The sequence below is a fragment of the Enhydra lutris genome, unplaced genomic scaffold (assembly GCF_002288905.1).
Source record: "Enhydra lutris kenyoni isolate GAN:26980312 unplaced genomic scaffold, ASM228890v2 scaffoldscaffold73, whole genome shotgun sequence".
Lineage (NCBI taxonomy): Eukaryota > Metazoa > Chordata > Mammalia > Carnivora > Mustelidae > Enhydra > Enhydra lutris.
In genome coordinates, this window is record NW_019154157.1 from 847485 (window position 1) to 868361 (window position 20877).

General features: G+C 40.7%; 1 pseudogene; it reads right to left on the reverse strand.

The window, feature by feature from the left end:
- Positions 1-751: 751 nt before the first annotated feature.
- Positions 752-2152, reverse strand: LOC111160075 (annotated as a pseudogene).
- Between the last annotated feature and the right edge of the window lie 18725 nt (positions 2153-20877).

Below are 20877 nucleotides of genomic sequence, written 5' to 3' on the forward strand. Positions count from 1 at the left end.
GGCAAGGCTAAGAGCTACTGTCTGACCTTCAGCATACAGCAACCCTGTTCCCAAGATTGTACTAGGCCTATAAAGAAAAGCTGTGAACAGCAACATCATAGACACAAAAGGGCCATTCCTGGGTTGTCCAAACCCAAGAAAAAAGATGGAGGCAACTTAACACAAGATTTTTTAAAGATACACTAAAATGAAAATCTCTAAGAGAAAATGTCTTCCTTAGGACATGAAGGGGTAATATATGGGATATAACAGAACCGTATGTATGTTATCTGTGACCTCTGTGGACTTTTGCCTGAATTCCCACCTGTGAACGAATGGAACAATGGGGTTAAGGTCATTGGGGGATTTGTTTTTGTGGTGTATGTGGCAGTGTCTCTGGGGTTGAAGGGTATAATTAGAAACCAAATAGAACAGGATGGACAAAGAATGGAATGATCAAGATTAATGGGGGCTCTAAATGGATCCATTTTGCCATGGTTCCCCCCACCCCAGGCCCTCAACAATCACATGAGACTTCAGGAATGCACCACACAGAATCGATTAGTTAAACGATATACCACACTGAACTGATTTGTTAAATATCGCCCCTCCCTTGCCCTCAGCCTCCAGCAAACTCCCTCAGAGTAGTACAGGCAAGGAAGACCTAACTATTGGGAGGAACCCCTAACACTTTTCCAGGGCAGAATTCTGGCTAGTCCAAAAAGGGTCCTTCTTTAAAGGGTTTTTGAGAAACAAGACATTGAAATTTTTATTAGTATTGGCGATGTTTGTTTGAAGCAAATTCAGCTCCAGGATCTGCATGGTTGAATACAGGAGGGGTTCCACCAATTGCCCCAATTCCTTCCATTGTAGCAGCTTAGCCAAATCGTTCAGTTGTTGGTGGGGTCAATCCCAAGGTTCCATCTGGCATCATAGTTGCAGGTCCTGGTGTAGCTGGGGTACCAGCTGGCACTGGAGCAGGGGGCATGGCGCCTCTGTTGTTTATTCCCATAGCACCTCCCATAGCCATCTGGCCCATCCGTATCTCCTGTTCTCTCGCATCAGGGAATGTTCCCTTGAATCCTTCCTGCTGTCGCCACATCATTTCTTCCTGTTGCCATCACATCTCTTCCTCATGGCACCTATGCTCCTCCTCCTGCCTGAGCTCCAGCTGCTTTCATTTTTGCACTTCTTGGTTGTGCAGTTCCTCCATCCTCTGAAGTTCTTCCTGGCACCTCATCAAGTCCTGTCTCATCAGCATCACCTGGTGCTCATGGCGAGCAGCCTCCATCTCCATCTCCAGCTTCTCATGAGCCTCCTTAATGTTGCGGTCCACTTGGTCCTGCTGCTGCTTCTCCATCTCAATGAGTGCCTTCCAGTGCATGGCATACTCATACTCAAAGGAGCCAGGCTGTGCAAATCTGGATGGCTGCTCTTGCTCCTTGTGAAATTGCTGGTTTTTTATAACCAGCTTCTCTGGAAGTCCCTCTTCATCATCCAACTAGTCCATGGGCTCCACAGTCACAGGCCGAGGAAATGTGGTTAGCAGGAAGGAGCCTTCACTGCACCTGGCTTCCCTGAGAATTCAACAATGCCTGTTCCTGAGGGCCTTCCTCAATCATCCACGATGACCACAGCCCTTTCCACCTGGCCAAACACCGAAAAGGCTTCCTCCAGCAGTTCATTGGAAACATATTGAGGAAGGTTTCGGACTGTAAGGGATGCACTATGGCAGGCAAAGTGCACACGCAGCTGCTTTCCACGGAGTGGCATGTTGTCCAGTTCTACTTTGGCAATCTCCGCTAGGGTTCGTGTTTCCAAGCGGATAAAGCCAAAGCCCTTATCCTTATGAATGAAGACTTCACCTGCCTTCCCATATTTCTCAAATAGTTTCCTCATCTCCTCCTCAGTGATGTCAGGAGGGAGATTGCCCACAAAGAGCCGGCTACATTGGGTGAAGGTCTTCTCTCCTGGTTTCCTAAAATTCTTCAGGTCGATAGTCAAGCCTTCATTCTGGCTGCTGGCCTGTTGCCCATTTGCAGGTATTGGTGGTGGTAGCGGCTGCTGCTGTTGCTGCTGGTGGTGCTGCTGGTGGTGATGCTGCTGATGCTTCCTTGGAGTATGGTTTTGCTTCTCCAAGTTAAAGGTTTTTATTGCTCTGCATTTTTGTACCCCTCTACCGACTGTTCTCTCCTCAGAGTGACAGCGACACTACACGGCCTCTACCCTCCTGAGAAAAGCAACAATGTTTATTCTTCTAATGCATGAGCATGGAATGTTTTTCCACATCTTTGTGTCTTCCTCAATTTCTTTCATAAGTGTTCTGCAGTTTCTAGGGTAGAGATCCTTTATCTTTTTTGCTAGGTGTATTCCTAGGTATTTTATGCTTTTTGCTGCAATTGAAAATGGGATCAGTTCCTTAACTTATCATTCTTCATTCACATTGTTAGTGTATAAAATTGCAACTGATTGCTATGCATTTTGTATCCTACCACGTTGCTGAATTTCTGTGTGAGTTCTAGTAATTTGGGGGTGGAGTCTTCTGTGTTTTCCACATAAAGCATCATGTCATCTGCAAAGAGAGAAAGTTTGACTTCTTTTTTGCCAGTTCGAATGCCTTTTAATTTTTTTTTTTTTTTTTTTTTGGTTGTGTGATTACTGATGCTAGGACTTCTAGTACAATGCTGAACTCAAAAAGTTAAAAATAGAGCTATCTTTTGACCCAGCAATTTCACTACTGGGTATTTACCCCAAAGTTACAGATATAGTGAAAAGAAGAGATACAAGCACCCCAAAGTTCATAGTAGAAATATCCACAATAGCTAAAGTGGAAGGAGCTGAGATGCCCTTTGATAGGTGAATGGATAAAGAAGATTTGGTTCATATATACAATGGAATATTACTCAGACATAAGAATGGATGGATACCTATCATTTGCACCAACATGGATGGAACTGTAGGGGATTATGCTGAGTGAAACTAGTCAAGCAGAGAAACACAATTATCATATGGTTTCACTTATATATGCAACATAAGGAATAGGTGGAGGACCACAGGGCAAGGGAGGGAAAACTGAATGGTAAGAAGTCAGAGAGGGAGACAAATGGTGAGAGACCCTGGATTCCAGAAAACAAACTGAGTTTTACAGAGGCGAGAGAGGTAGGGGTATTCTTTAACTGAGTAATGGGTATTAAGAAGGACACAAGTGGTGATGTTCACTGGGCATTATATGCAACTAATTAATCATTGAACACTACATCAAAAACTAATGATGTACTATATTGGTTAATTGAACATAATAAAAAGATGAATACATTATAAAAAGAAAAATATATACAAGTAAAAAAGCCACTATACTAAAAATTCATATTTCATTGGCTGCATTTTCTGAAAAGAATACTAAAATTTTCTCAAAAAAAAGAAGACAAAAAGATTCTGCACAGCAAAGTAAACAGTCAACAACAACAACAAAAAAAAGGCAACACACACAATGGGAGAAGGTATTTGCAAATGGCATTACAGATAAAGGGCTGGTATTCAAGACCTATAAATAACTTCTCAAACTTAACAGCCAAAAAATAAATAATCATTGAAGAGATGGGCAGAAGACATGAACAGACACTTCTCCAAAGAACACATGCAAATGGCTAACAGACATATGGAAAAAAAAAAAATAAAAAAAGCTGTGTTGGCTAACGGAAAATAAACAAACAAACAAAAAAAATAAAATTGTATTTATCAAAAAAAAAAAAAAAGAATGGGATGACTGACCTATTGTGCTGGATGCCATGAGGAGAGATGGTAAAATTGTGTCTCTCACATGCTTTCGTTTGCCCCATAGGATCTCCCTGACCTATGATAAAAAAGAGGGTGAAAGGGAGAAGGATCCAGGCCATGGGTAAATGCCTTCAGAAGTCAGCTGCTGAGGCCTTATTTTCACACCTGAGACTTCTCTTCCCCAGGTCTCTACTATTCTCTTCCTGGATGATGTTCCTGCTCAAGATTTTTCATGCAAAATAGTTAGCTCTGTGGGATGTCTAACTCTCTGTGCCTAGCTTCAGCTGTGGAAAATGGTTGGAGGGAGACACATGATGTGAGTGAGTTAATCAGAACCAAGGTCTCCTGTGGCTTCTGGGGTGCAAGTGTTGGACAGTCATACTGCAGTGAGGACCCTGTATGCCTGAGTATATGAGACCCAGTCAAGTATATTCCTGGGTGTCCTAGCCCAGAACTCTCCTCTCAAGATCAGCCCGAACAAGACCACTCTGATCTTAGCTCTGGTCATCCCACTCCTCTGACACCACACATCATCCCTGAAGAACACTCTATCTTTTGCAGGTGAATCTTTCTGGTTTCAGAAACTCAGAAGGAGAAGTACTGTGTTATCTCCTTGGAGTTTGGAACAAGGACATTAATTTCTCCCAGGTCATTAATAATGTACATGCTGCTGAATATAGGCTTTATTTAACAGCATTTATGGTACTGGATATATCAGTCTTACCTGACATTGGAGTTTGCTTACTTCAGAGACCTGGTAGCACTACTGGTCTCCAATATAAATCAAATTCAAAGCTTAATATTTCCGATGTTCACTGCTAGTTCACACTTTATAAAAATTACATCTTCACAGTGAGACTAATATTGTTGTTTCTGTATTATGAGAGTCTCCTGTTACATCCCACAATACCTAGTGCACAGGCCCTGGCATTTGATGTCTGCATTTGTCACAAGACTAAATGCTCTCAGTAAAAAAGTGTCCATTGTTCATGCTTCCCAATCTGGGTATTGATTTTCCCTTTGTAGTTACCCTGGAAAATCATTGTTTCTTGTATGTCTTTGATATAGTTATGATTCATTTTCTTCTCTATTAGTCCAGTTTTATACTTGTTCTCAGTATGAGGACTGATAAAACCTTTACAGTGTTCAAAAGACCTTCCTCATTTAGAATTTCTTTCTCTGATCTTCCTTGGGACAAGAGGGTGGTGAAGTAGGAGGAAGCACTGTTTCAACCTGTCCCCTAAAGTGAGCTTATTACCTACCAAAGAACTCTGATCACCCATGAAATCAGCCTGAGATTATAATTATATAGTTCTGGATCTCTACAGGGGCAGAAGACACCAGTGGACAAGTAACATGGAGTGAGAACATCAGACTGATATCAGAAGATGAACAAAAGGGGGAGGGAGCCACCAGAAGCGACCCACTGGAAAGTAATATCCCAATACGAGAGTGTCCTGTGATTGGGGACCAGCATTAACTTGGAGTCTGGTTGAAAGCACTCAAAAAGAGCAAAAGATCTTAAGGGGAAATTGGTGGAATTGGGCGGTTAGGGCCAGGGACTTAACCCATGGACCCAGGAGGGCCTCTAGCACCAGGGAGCCAGAGAGTGTAGGGAAGAAGCCAGGTCTTGGCCCCTGAGCTGTCCGCACACCTGAGAGTGTCTGGGTGGCAGCGCCCCTGAGGGTGAGGGAGACTGCTGTGCACATCAGAGAAAGCTGTGGACACCAGCTGGCAGAACCACAGCCTTTTGCACTCTGCACACATGCTGCGCAACCAGGGTCTGAGTCATGCCCCACACCCTCCCCTGAGAGAGGTCCATGCAGGCGCTCTCTAGGACCCAGAGAGTCTAAGCACTCTCAGCCCGGGCCAGCATGAAAATCTCAGTGTGCTATCTCTGCTTGGGACCTCTCTGGTGGTCTGGAGCTGCCCAGAGAGCCACGGCTAGTATTTCTCATGGTTTTGGTGTACAAGCGAGAGTTCCTGTGACCCCAGAGACCATTACTGGGGATGTACTCTGCCAGCAGCAGAGGGGGAATTTATGTCCCCTGGAGCAACCAGAGGGGAAGAGACTGAGGCTTCTCTCTGAGATGGAGGTCTGGATGCAGTTTGCTTTCCTCTAAACCTCCAAAGAACTGCCAAAAGCTGCCACAGGGGGAAAAAACAAACAAACAAACCTCCAGAGAACAAAAGCCTAAAAACCTGGTTTCCTCAGACCCCAGGACTTTGATGGAGGATGGAGGTCTCAACTCTAGCAAAACTCCCTGAAAATCCATGCTGCAGGCCCCTCCTTTTTATATATATATATATTTTTTTTTAAGATTTTATTTATTTATTTGTCAGAGAGAGAGAGAGAGAGAGAGAGAGCACAGGCAGATAGAGTGGCAGGCAGAGGCAGAGGGAGAAGCAGGCTCCCTGCTGAGCAAGGAGCCCGATGTGGGACTCGATCTGCAGGCCCCTCCTTTAGAAAGCCAGCCAAAAATAAAAACAAAAACAAAAGCAAACAAACAAACAAAAAACAAAACAAGAGGATAAACACCACTACTTCATAGATGCAACTTTTATTTTTAATTCATTCCCACTATTTTGGTTCTTTTCATTTACTTTATATAACATTTTAACCTACTTACCATCACAGTGAGATGTTCAGTACATCAAATTCCGTAATAACCTTTTAACCTGAACTTTTTGGATACTTATACTTGTGCTTTTCTTTTGTTTTTCTATTTTTTAAATTTTTTTAATTTAATTTATTTTTGTTAATTTACTTTTTTAAAAAAATATTCATATAGAGATAAGCTTCAAGGTAAGCCCCTTTCCCCAATCAATGCTACCCCTAAAGGTAAACCAGTTTTAATCTCCCCTTATCTCAGGAAAATTGAGTCCTTTAACAAAGATATCAAGATACATCCAGGAAGAATCAAAATAATCTTCCTCGCCCAAATGAGAATTTATAACCATTCTCCCACCTTTTTCTTCCATCAGTGTTTCTGTATATTTGCTTTTGTTCTGGTAGTATATAAATCTTATACTTGGGGTTCATTTTAACAGGGTTCTTTTATTTAATTATTTATATATTTTTCTCTTCTCATCTATTTTTGTTGGTCTTTTTATTTGCCGGTTTTTGTTTGTATACTTCATAAATCTTACCTTTGGGGCCCATTTGAACTGGGCCTTCTCTTTTAATCTTTCCTTTTTTTCCCCTTTCTCTCTCTCTTTCTCATTTTTTTTTCTTTTTTTCTTTCTTTTTCATGGGACTCTCAATTGTTCAGAAGCATTCCAGGGTTCATCTTGCCTGCACCAAGGTTGATACATTCAGCTACACATCCCTTCAGCCATCTCTCACCAAAATGAGTAGGAGGAGAAATGCCCAACAGAATAAAAATTCAGAGACTGGGCCCTCTCCATCAGAGCTATTGGATATGGACATAGACAGTACGTTGGAAAGGGAATTCAGACTAACAATTATCCAGGCAATAGCTAGGTTGGAGAAAGCCTTTGATGACAAAATGGAATTGATTAAGGCAGAAGTGAAAGCCACCAGAGATGATGTGAACAATGTTCTCAATGAGTTCCAATCTAATCTAATTTCTCTAAAAGCTAGGGTAACTGAGGCAGAAGATAGAATTAGTGATCTGGAGGACAAACAGAGAAAAAGGATCAGGAGAAAACCTGGAACAAACAGCTTAGAAGCCGTGAAAACTGAATTAGGGAAATAAATGATGCCATGAAACATTCCAAAGTCAGAATTATTGCAATCCCTGAAGGGTAGGAGAAAGAAAGAAGACTAGAAGATATAGTTGAAAAAGTTCTCCATGAAAATTTTCCCAGTTTGATGAATGGAACCAGTGTTCATGTACTAGGGGCAGAGCAGTCTCCCCACAAGGTCAAGAATCTAGAAAGACCTCGAGACACCTGATTGTGAAATTGATGAATTGCAATTTTAGGAGCTCTTGAAAGCAGCTAGGGGGAGGAAATCCCTCACGTACAGAGGAAACCCCATCAGAATAATGTCAGACCTGTCCACAGAAACCTGGAAAGCCAGAAAGGGCTGGGAAGATATATTCAGGGCACTAAATGAGAAGAACATACAGCCAAGAATATTTTACCCAGCAAGACTGGCATTCAAAATGGATGGATAAATAAAGAGCTTCCAAAACTGGCAAGGTTTAAAAGAGTATGTGACCACCAAGCTGACACTGCAAGAAATATGAAGGGGGTTCTATAGAAGAGGAAAATAAAACTCAAGAATATCATTGAACAGAAATATATGGAGAAAATCTATAGAAACAAAGACTTCACAGGTAACATGATGTCAATAAATATGTATCTCTCAATAATCATTCTCAACATGAATAGCCTAAATGTGCCCATAAAATGACACAGGGTTGTAGATTGGATAAAATGACAGGACTCATCCATATGTTGTCTACAAGAGACCCATTTGGAAGCTAAGGATATACTAAGACGGAAAGTGAAGGGATGGGGAGGCATCTTCCATACCAATGGGCTCAAAAAAAGGCTAGGTCTCCAAAGGCAAAGGAAACAAAAGCCAAAATAAACTTTTGGGACTTCATCAAAATAAAAAGCTTCTGCACAGCAAAGGAAACAGTCAAGAAAACAAAAAGGCAACCCACGGAATGAGAGAAGATATTTGCAAATGACAGTACAGACAAAAGGTTGATATCCAGGATCTATAAAGAACTCCTCAAACTCAACACACACAAAACTGATAATCATATCAAAAAATGGCCAGAAGATATGAACAGACACTTCTCCAATGAAGACATACAAATGGCTGTCAGACACATGAAAAAATGTTCATCAACACTAGCCATCAGGGAGATTCAAATCAAAACCACATTGAGATACCACCTTACACCAGTTAGAATGGCCAAAATTAGCAAGACAGGAAACAACATGTGTTGGAGAGGATGTGGAGAAAGGGGAACCCTCTTCCACTGTTGGTGGGAATGCAAGTTGGTGCAGCCACTTTGGAGAACAGTGTGGAGATTCCTCAAGAAATTAAAAATAGAGCTTCCCTATGACCCTGCCATTGCACTACTGGGTATTTACCCCAGAGATACAGATGTAGTGAAAAGAAGGGCCATCTGTACCCCAATGTTTATAGCAGCAATGGCCACGGTCACCAAACTGTGGAAAGAACCAAGATGCCCTTCAACAGACGAATGGATAAGGAAGCTGTGGTCCATATACACTATGGAGTATTATGCCTCCATCAGAAAGGATGAATACCCAACTTTTGTAGCAACATGGATGGGACTGGAAGAGATTATGCTGAGTGAAATAAGTCAAGCAGAGAGAGTCAATTATTATATGGTTTCACTTATTTGTGCAGCATAACAAAGAGCATGGAGGACAAGGGAAGATGGAGAGGATAAGGGAGCTGAGGGAAATTGGAAGGGGAGTGAACCATGAGAGACTATGGACTCTGAAAAACAATCTGAGGGTTTTGAAGGGGCAGGGGGTGTGAGGTTGGGGGAACCAGGTGGTGGGTATTAGAGAGGGCAGGGATTGCATGGAGCACTGGGTGTGGTGCAAAAAGAATGAATACTCTTACTCTGAAAAGAAATTAAAAAATTAAAAAAAAAGAAAATACCTAGGTGTGTGCTTTCTGTATTGTATCATTAAGACTTTGTTTAGTTACGTGTGAAACTGCCCTGATGTCGTTCAAAGTGGCAGGTGCTTTTGGCATTCCCACCACCAGGAAATTAGTTCCAAGTGCCCCCACATCCTGGGCAGCATCTGATGGTGTATTGCTGAATTTTATCCATGCTAACGGGACCCTGGTGGCACCTCATTGCTTCAATTTGTAACACCCCCATGACATATTATGTTCAACAGTTATTTTCCCATAGGTTCATAAGCCATTTGTTTGCCTTCCTTGGAAATACTTCTGTTTAGGGGCGCCTGGGTGGCTCAGTGGGTTAAAGCCTCTGCCTTCAGCTCAGGTCATGATCCCAGGTCCTGGGATCCAGCCCCGCATGAGTCTCTCTGCTCAGCAGGGAGCTTGCTTCCCTTCCCCTCTCTCTCTGCCTGCCTCTCTGCCTAATTGTGATCTCTGCCTGTAAAATAAATAAACAAAATCTTTAAAAAAGAAAAAAGAGATCTGTTTATATTTGTTACTGGTGAAGGCAGTGCCCAGTAGCTGGGAACTCAGGAGCTCAGTAAATCTCTAATTTCAGAAGAAAGCAATTCAGTATCTTTAAGATTTCAAAGGTTAGGCAATTACCAATAAAGTCCATGATGGCTTGAAGGGGACATGGAGGGGACTAGGCAGAAGACCACCTTGTTCTCCTGGGTCACAAATCCTGCACATATCAGGTGCCTCTTCACTTTATGTGTATATATATATTTACACATATCTATCTATATAGATAAATAGATATTTCATTGTTAAATTATATTTCTCCAGTTACAGTAACAAATCTCATATATATATATACCAACACTATAAAAATTATATATATATAATTTTATATAATATAGAAAAATTATATATAACATATTTTATATATTATATAATATATAAAATTATGTATAATTAACTATAAAATTATATATTATAAATAATTATAAAATTATTTAATAATTTAAAATTATTATAAAATATATATTAATTATAAAGTTATATATAAAATAAAATTATAGATATATAATTTTTATAGTGCTGGCATAAGAAAGTACCACAAAATAGTTGGCTTTTATAACAGTAGAAATATTTCTGCTGTTCTCACACAGTCCCAAAGTTTTCAGGGCATGACCATGTTCCCTCTGAAAACTGCAGAGGAAAACTTCCCTCTCTGTAACTATTCAAGGTTTAAGGACAATTTTGGCATTCCCTGTTTGAAGCTGCAGAAACACAAACTCTGCCTCTCCCTTCCCACAGGTGCCCTCTTGGTCTCCACCTGGCTGTGTTACAAGCACAACAGTCATGTTGGATTAGGAGGCCAGCCTACCCCATTATCATTAATCCTTACTAATTACATCTGCAACAACCCTATTTGCAAATAAGGTCACATTGTTAGGTCCTAAGGGCTTCAACTTTAATGTACGTTATTTGGGGAGATATAATTTCATCCAGAATTTAGGGAAGAAAATTCCTTTTCAAAAATGTCTATGATGTGCCTCGGGAGCTCAGTTGTTTAAGTGTCTGCCTTCAGCTCAGGTCATGATCCCAGGGTCCTGGGTTCGAGGCCTACATGGGTCTCCCTGCTCACAGGGCACCTGCTTCTCCTTCTCCCCCATTTGTGCTCTCCAGTTCTCTATCTGCATCTCTCAAATAACTAAATAAAATCTTTAAAAATGTTTATAATTGTTAATACTGTTAAGCAAATATGCAATATATTTCTATTGCACAGATATGAAACCTAATAAAATAAAATTAAGAATATGAAATGAAGATTTCTTCCACTTGTTCATAGATCATAAAGAATATCAGAGATTTTTTTATTTAACCTCAATCTGTAATTATGACCCAATAAACACTTTGCAATACAAAATGGCTGAATTCTGCTTTTTGTAGAGCAATTCCCCCCGTCATTCATATATTTACTCCAGTTTAGGACTCACATAGGAAAGAGAATCATTTCAAAGCCTTCAAAGTCCCATCTCTAAATGCATGGTCAACCTTTAGGGTGCCCTGAGAGCTCAGGTGCCTGGTGATAGGATGCCAGTATCACATGATATTTGCACTCTGAGTGAAAAAAGAAAAAAAAAAGCTAATGTGTTCCTTCCTCCTCTGCGTCTCTGACTGTACCAACACCACTATAGTGTAGCCACCAGTGATACTCAATCTCATCCTTGGACTGGGGCCCAGAGAGTCAGGGCAGCTTTGCTCCCAAGGAGGGATCCTAAGAACCATGCAGGGGTCCAAGAATACTTGTTTTATTTTGTATCATAAATCAATGCCTTTGGGACATGGCAGGCTTCTGCTGGAACTGGTATGGATAGTGAGCATTGGTGACTGCTCCAGGGTTGGAGCCACAGGTGAGAGTGGCTGTCCCTCCTGGGGACATGGCCAGTGAGGGCTCCTGAGTCACCACAGCCTCAGAAATTGTCCCTGAAATAAAAATAGACCCATGTTAGGAATGAAGAATTAGGGCAGAGGGATTCTTCCAAAGGGTGGTCTCTGAAATCTCCATGAACCTGGGCATTAGGTGAAGAGAAGGAGGGGGAGGAAAGGAGTCCAGGTTATGGTGTGGACTTCCCAAGGGTCTCCTGGCCTTACAGCTGGGGCTGGTCTCTGGGATGTGTCTTTTATCTCCTCCTGAACTCCAGGGGATAAAAGGAGTGTTTGGTGGTTCATTATGCAAATGTAACACCCTAACCCCATCTGTTTCTGGGTCACCGCCCCAATATTACCTTCCCCCCAAGGAGGTCTGGGTGGTCAAGATCTCTGAGTTTGTCCCTCAGAAGGAAGCAGCTGCTTTGACCTCTCACTCAGGCCAGTGAGCATGGGTGCCTAGCCTATTCAAGTGGAACCATTTCGGTGAGTTTCAGGCCTTGTGAGCTCTGAGCAGGAGCACAGTGTCCTCTGGTGATATTCTCAAGAGACTACTCCAGTTGGTGGGAATTAGGAGTGAGTGTAGCCAGGTTTGTGACTTCAACAAGCAAGCATCCAAACAAACAAATGATAAATACCTGTCACCTACATTTGAATCACTCCAGAGAGTTTTCTTTTTCGATTCCATCTGTTGTCTTCTTTAGTTCTATAATTTTCATTTGGTTTGAAGACTTCCATTTCAATTCTGCTTTTCTATCATTTCTGTTTGTTTGAAGAGTGTTTGTAGTGGCTCAGCAGATGAATTCTCTGTTGAATAAAAATATCTGTCCCATAATTTCAGCATGTGCTTTGTCTCAGTGTTGGTAGCTGTAGATTCTCCTTTCTCATTCAAGGTTTGATTTTCCTGGTTCTTGACATGACAAGTGATCATTTTTAATATATCGTGGACATTCTGGATATTATATAATGTGATTCTGGGTCCCCAGTTATTTTCCTTCAATCAGGCAATACTCCCATGAGGTGCAACAGGTCAGAGGTGTGTATGTCAGCTTGCCAGTGTCCCCGGTAAAAGTGGAGCCCTCACTCCCATGGTTCTGCTACTGACTCCTCGCTGGAGAAAATGGGACAGTGATTGCCACCTCCCAGTTACCAGCAGGTGCAGGTGAGGGACAAGCTCCCTGCTCACCCCAGGGAGGGACACACAAGCCTGAGTAGAGGTGCTTTTCTGCACAGGTGGATGCTCTGAACCTCCCCCTTCCCCGGGCTCCATGTTTATACAGGCCAGGGAGTAAAGGGGTCAACTGCAGAGCCAGCTCCCCTGCCTCCTAACACATTATTCAGTGTGTTAATGCCAGGTGGGAATCCTGGCTCAGTCCTTCACTGGTCCTATTGGTCACCAGCTGGGGGGACAGGAGGGCAGACCAGCTTTTGTACTTTGTACAACCTCATTCAGTCTCCCTGCTGAGGGATGGGGTTGAAAGAGTTCCCCTAGGACCTGGTAAAACCCTGGGTAGGACGAATTAGAGTGTTAACTAGCCCACTGGTCTTGCCTTGACTAGGTTTGTTAATGTTCCCATGGGAGGGAGGTGCAGCTCTCCACTGAACAACTGACACCCCCCCCCCCAGATGGGCAGTTGGGCACTGCTAGAACGGGGAAGTCACCAGGTATCTTCTCAATACTGCTGAGTGCCCTATAGGAGGGCATCCTGCTGGGATTCATGAATGTGCAGCAGTGTTAGTAAGGTTTGTAGACAATATTTCCTTGTTTATGCCAACTTATCTCCAAATCCTCTGACCATGGAGACTTGTAGTTTTGGAGTTTTGTAGGTTTTGCTTTTTGGGGGGTTTTTTTGTTTGTTTTGTTTGTTTGTTTGTTTGTTTGTTTGTTTGTTTTCATATTTCTGGCTCTGTGTGTTTGAGTGATTCTTGGTTGGAGGATCCTGCAGTGTCTTATCTTACATTAGGGACACAATAGATGAGAAGGAAGCCAGGGAACTTACTGCTGTGTTTCCCACAACTGTTGAAGTTTATAGGAAGTCTTCCTTCCTTCCACCTTCTGGAGTCTTCCTACATTTGTTTGTTGTATTTTGTCCGGACATTTCAGTTGTAAATAAGAGGACATAGATGAATGGGAGCACTACCTATTGCCCAGAACTCTGATCCTCATGGTGCCTGGTTTTAATGGTTTCCTCTAGTGCTAGGTTTGTGGAGATCTACTTCATTGGTGCTGTGGAGGTGGTTTATCTTGACCCCTCACACCATATAAATAAAAGACAAATAATGGGATTATCATTTTTATATTTTAATTTATAGAATAATGAAAGGGAAAACACAGAACATGACCAGGGATTGGATGTAAAAAAAAAAAAATGTGGGCAGGGCAGGGACCCAATACAACACAAATGTTAGGCTTTGCATTCTTAAACACAGAGGATGGAAAATGATATATTTTTAATCTCTTTTTTCCCCATGTGTTTGTGTATTGAAACTTTTATTCTACAATAATTTTACATTTCCAGAAAAAATGCAAAGATAGCACAGATATCTCTCACATACATTTACCTTGATTATTCTAATGCTAGCAGTTTTCATTGCCACAGTATATTTATAAAAACAAGAACAGAACAGTGATCAGATGATCTTACAAAATCACAGATTTTATCTAGAATTCAGAGATTTTGTTTTGTTTGTTTTTTTTTGTTTTGTTTATTGCTAATTTCATTCTAATTTTTTCCCCGATCCAATCCAAGTAAACACACTGCATTTATTCATCCTGACATACAAGAATCCTCCAACATACGGGATGCCTGGGTGGCTCAGTTGGTTAAGCATCTGTCTTCAGCTTCATGTCACAATCCCAGAGTCCTGGGATTGAGTCTGGTGTCATGCTCCTTGCTCATCGGGGAGCCTGTTTCTCCCTTGCCTGCCCCTCCCCCTGCTTGTGCATTCTCTCTCTGACAAATAAATAAATAAAATATTTTTTTAAAATCCTCCAATATATGAGTTTTGTACTCTTTCTTTGTTCTTGACTGCAGATTTTAAAGACTACTGATATGATATTTGATAGAATGTCCCAGAATTTGGATTTATCTGATGTTTTCTCATGATTATACTAAAGTTATAGATTTGTGGGAAAAATAGAACAAAAGTGAACTGGTATTCATAATGCATCATAAGAGAAGCTGTATAATACTAATATGACTTATCACTGATGTAAACATGGATCATATGGGTGGCAGGTAAATATTTAGGGTGCTATATTATTTTTATTAAGATTTTATTTATTTATTTAACAGAAAGATAGAGAGTGAACACAAGTAAGCAGAGGGGGAGGCTCTCTGCTGAGCAGAGAGCCCGATGTGGAACTCAAGCCCAGGACCCTCGAATCATGACATGAGCCAAAGGCTGCTGCTTCACCAATTGAGCTACCCAGGTGCCCAATTGGGTGCTGTTTTAATTGGTTCCTCTTCCTTTCATATTTCAACTGGATTCACTACACTGGATTTTGGCTATTCTGATAGGTGTGCAGTGGTAGCTCAGTGATGTTTGAATTTTTTTTTTTTTAGATTATATGCTTTTTTTATTTTTTTCTGCCTCTTGAAACTTTTTTTTAATTTCTTTTCAGTGTACCAGAATTCATTGTTTATGTACCACACCCAGTGTTCCATGCAATACATGCCCTCCATAATACCCAAAACCAGGCTCACCCAACCTCCCAACCTCTGCCCCTCCAAAACCCTCAGATTATTTTTCAGAGTCCACAGACTGTCATGGTTCATCTCCCCCTCCAATTACCCCCAACTCCCTTCTCCTCTCCATCTCCCCTTGTCCTCCGTGTTATCTCTTATGCTCCACAAATAAGTGAAACCAGATGATAATTGACTCTCTCTGCCTGACTTATTTCACTCAGCATAATCTCTTCCAGTCCCATCCATGTTGATACAAAAGCTGGGTATTCATCCTTTCTGTTGGAGGCATAATACTCCATAGTGTATATGGACCATATCTTCCTTATCCATTCGTCCATTGAAGGGCATCTTGGTTATTTCCAGTTTGGTGACTGTGGACATTGCTACTATGAACACTGGGGTACAGGTGGCCCTTCTTTTCACTACATCTGTATCTTTGGGTAAACACCCAGTAGTGCAATTGTAGGGTCATAGGGAAGCTCTATTTTTAATTTCTTAAGGAATCTCCACACTGTTCTCCAAAGTGGCTGCACTGAATGCAACTTGCATTCCCACCAACAGTGTAAGAGGGTTCCCCTTTTTCCACATCCTCGCCAACACACGTTGTTTCCTGTCTTGTTAATTTTGGCCATTCTAACTGGTGTAAGGTGGTATCTCAATGTGGCTTTGATTTGAAACTCCCTGATGGCTAGTGATGATAAACATTTTTTCAGGTGTCTTTTAGCCATTTGTATGTCTTCTTGGGAGAAGTGTCTGTTCACGTCTTCTGCCCATTTTTTGACAGGATTATCTGTTTTGTGTGTGTTGGGTTTGAGGAGTTCTTTATAGGTCTTGTATATCAACCCTTTGTCTGTATTGTCATTTGTGAATATCTTCTCCCATTCTGTGGGTTGCCTCTTTGTTTTATTAACTGTTTCCTTTGCTATGCAGAAGCTTTTGACTTTAATGCCTAAGTTTTTCCTTTCACTTAAAACTCATTTCCTGAACAATTGTGTTTGCATCTATATTTTTGGTTGCCAGGTGTGGACTACTAATTCCAAGTTCTCTCTGTAAGATAGGTATCATTTAACATCTAGAACTGGATATGCACCTGCATGTCGACTCCACTTTTTTATATGCTCGCTGAAAACTCCTTTGAGTCTGTAAAAGGAGGTTTTAAAATGAAGCAAACAAGCTTAGCTATGCGACTCTCTTCTTAAAGTTGGTTCAAAAACTAATGGCGAGGGATGGGAGGTTGGGGGAACCAGGTGGTGAGTATTAGGGAGGGCACGGATTGCATGGAGCACTGGGTGTGGTGCAAAAACAAGGAATACTGTTATGCTGAAAATTAAAAAAAAAATAAAATAAATAAATAATGGTGTACTATATGTTGGCTAATTGAACATAATAATAAAAATCTTAAAAAATAAAGTTGGTTTGAGAGGCCATAAATGAGGAGGAATTTATGCACGTTATCATTGGAGGAACCATGAACTTTTACCAGCTGCAAGCCCTCAGCCTGGACTTAATTCCCTCATCACCAAGACAACCTGAATCATGTGCTTCACTTGGAAAGGAACCAACCTAAATTGATAAATTTCAATCCCTCATTTGCCTGCTAACCCAACAGATCCCAGTTTAGCTAGTTTCAATCCCTATTCCACACAGAGTACCTAAATGAGAACTCCATTCAGGAACTCTCACCTTTATAACTCTCTCCCCACTCTGTCTTCCCAGAACAGGAGTTAGATTTCTACCTGCATTTGTGTCTCCCAAATTGCAATTTTTTTAATATTTTTTTTTATTTTTTTAAGATTTTATTTATTTATTTGACAGAGAGAGAGAGATCACAAGTAGGCAAAGAGGCAGGCAGAGAGAGAGAGGGGGATGCAGGCTCCCCACTGAGAAGAGAGCCGGATGCAGGTCTTGATCCCAGGACCATGGGATCATGACCTGAGCCAAAGGCAAAGGCTTAACCCACTGAGCCACCCAGGTGCCCCTCCCAAATTGCAATTCTAATTGCACAAATAAATGCCTGTTTGCTTACATTTCCAGTGAATTCTGTCTCGGCTGACATTGTCAAAGGGAACCACAACTCACACAAGCTCCTGACTGCTTACAGAAACTACCATGCCAGCCCCATCTCCTAACTACAGGAAAAACTCAGGCCTTCTTTTCTTCCCTCTTAAGGCATTTTGGATATGCTTAAGAGTTTTGTCCTGATGAACTCAGAAACTGCAATTAGGCTCCCCTCTCTGAGTTCCCTTTCTGCCATCCCACCTCTGCACAGGTACTATTGGGCCAGAACCCAGTCCCCAGCAGCTGCCTTCCTGGGGTGCTGCTACCATGGCACTGTGACTGATTGGGTGTAGGGAGGGGAAGACATCAGAAGGATGGGGATTTGCTTGATAGGTGGTGTGAGCTGGAAGAGTCTGGGACAAGGGTGTTCTACACATGGGACACTCAGGTACTTCTCATCCCAGGACTCCCATGCTGGCCTCTATAGACCTCCCAACATCCCCTCAGATCTGACTTGCCTGTGGGAGGAAGGTATATAAATAGCAGCAGCATCTCTGGCCTGCTCCTGCCATCTTCTGTGTTGCTCCTGGCAGTGCACATAAGTTATTCCATTACTTTTCTTCTTTTATAAAATTTTTGTCACTCAGACAAGGACTTGCGAATAATGTTTTAGGTAAGGGCTAATAAGTCTGAATAATTGTCCTAAACACATATTAGCCTCAAAGTAAAATATTTGGGCACCATGAGATAGTTTTTCTCTTGAATTCTAAGAGTAGTTAAAAATCCTTAGTCTTGTCTTCATTTACTATTCCCTTGAAATTCTGCAATGATATTTCAGTCTTTCTGTCTAAACACATAGACACACATTTACTCTCATAGCTTAAGCATCCTTACATAGGATCCTTCTGTTTTTTTTAACCGCTTTTTACAGTTTTATCACTGTAGTCTAATTAAATTCTTAAGTTATAGACTTTGACAACGTTTCACAATTGAAAATTTTCTTAAATGGAGAGCGACATGTATTATTTACCGAGTCAGACTTTAAAAAAATCATTTTCTAGTGTACAACTCCCAGAAATACCCATGAGGACATTACACTTTTTACTTTTTACCTATTTAATTTAGAAACAAGCTTTGATGCCTGTTTATTTTTTCTCCTTTGTTTCCTTCTGTGAAAAACCAACCTCTACATACTGAATTTAAGTAGAAAATGAGGGACACCAGAGTGGCTCCTTGGTTAAGTGTCTGCTTTGGGCTCAAGTCATGATCCCAGGGTCCTTGGATCCAGCCTTGTATGCCCACCCAACCTCCCTTCTCAGCGGGGTGTCTGAGTCTCCTGCCTTTGCCCCTTCCCCCTTTGTCCCTCTCCCTCACTAGTGTGCATGCGCACATTCTCTCAAAATAAATATTGGGGGGAGGGAATAAAGCAGAAATTGAGTTTACTGCAAGGCTTTCAACTTGTAGCCTGGGAAACTCAAGAATATGTGAGCAATGAGTTCTGAATGCTCGCAGACTAAGGATTTTTATGGGGTAAATATGGAAGATATTTCACGCTTTCAGCTGATTGGATGTTTTTCCCTATCTGGAACAGTGTAGCTGAGTTAGAGAAACCAATCCAGGGATTATGTGAACCAACTTGGCATTTGGAAATTGGCGGGTGTGCTCTGTTGCTTTCTGAGAGGAGCTAGATTAAGCCTTATTTTTGCACCTGCTTTGAAGGTCTCCGTTTTAGTTTTAGTTCTATACTTCAAGACTAATTTTGTTTCAAAATCAGTTTTTTTTTCTTAAATTAGACATCTTGTATGATCTATCTCAAAAAGGTAGCCTTACTCCACCAATCCCTAATTTAAGGTAGACTCTCATGATTTCTTTTTGCAAATACTGTTAACAGGAGCCATGTGGAATAGTTTTCCTTATCAGAAAATCTCTGTAAAAGCAGAACTTGTGTGAATGGATACAGCCTCAAGGTGTGGGGCTGGGGAAGGGAAACAGCAACTGCAAAATAAAAATATTCCACAACCAAATCACGTGGCTAATGATATTCCAGCAGTAGGAAGTGGCCCCAGATTCACAGAGAATGCCTGCAGGAGTTGGAAATATCTGTTTTCATTCTTGGTAAGGAAGTAACTACAGCAAATAAGTGAGCCATTGAAGAAACTAGAAGTACATTTGTTAGTGATAAAATCAGAACTGGAAAGCATAATCTAGACATAGAAGGAAAAAAAAAACAAGCAGCCAAGATAAACTTATGGTATATAAAGCCACAGTACTTATTAATTTTAATAATAAATGGGCAATGTGCCAAGAAAAATGAAATAAATTTTAAACAATACAAAATGATTTAAAAGCAGATTTTCTTTTTTTTTTTTTTCTTTTAGGACTTGATTTTCAAAGCCTTTATTCTAGGTACAGGAAATTCTATGGGTATACACACAATTATAATATTATAAGTAAGTAATCTCTGTGATAGATTACTTTCTGTATCTAAATTTCATTTTGTGTGAGAAAGAATAGTTAGTCCTTGATATCTGGACACTTACGGACATGCAGAGCTTGGGTTCTTGCTAGAAGCTTACGTGGTTCTTACAGTTGAAAAATCCTCAAATGTGAATACTCTTTTCTGGGTGTTTGCCTCTAGACTCTCCATATAAATTATCGTAAATGGAAAATGGTTTTCCAATCTCCACAAATAACCTTTAAGAATGTTTTCTGAACTGAATCTAAAACTGAAAGAAAACATTTGGTCTGCCTGTAATTAAAAAAAAAAAAACTCTGTTAATTGCTTAAATTGTTCAGTTTGTTTTTCTTCAGTTAATTTAGGATGTAAGTTGAGCTTTAATGCACATTTAATAATATCTCTGGTTAATTAGGGGTCATTGTTAAGCTTATTTAATGCTATTGCTTTTAAATATCATTTTCCCCTCTAATGGCCTGTGAGTGAAAATGCAAAGACTGGATTTTGTAAAATTCCAGGGATCTTTTGGAAGTAGCATGAGTCACAGACTAACAAGGGGTCCAGAAACCTTGTGTAGGGTAAAAGGAGAATGGTATTAGAGAGGGAACAGATTGCATGGAGCACTGGGTGTGGTACAAAAAACAATGAATACTGTTATGCTGAAAATAAATTTTTAAAAAATGATTTAAAAAAAGCATAAAAAAAAAAGGAGAATGGTGACTCAGCTTCCACTAGGCAATTAGATTTCCCACAGTAGATGAAACTGGGAACTGAGTTTCAGAGCAAAGTCAAAACGGTTGTATAAACATTAGTAACATTTAAACATTCATGTAAACATTTTTAACTAAGATCAGTGTTTTATCTCTAATATTAATGATTTAACTGGGTTTGACTTAATATTTAATTTAACTTTGCATTGCAGCACATATTTGCACAGGAATAAAGACACAATA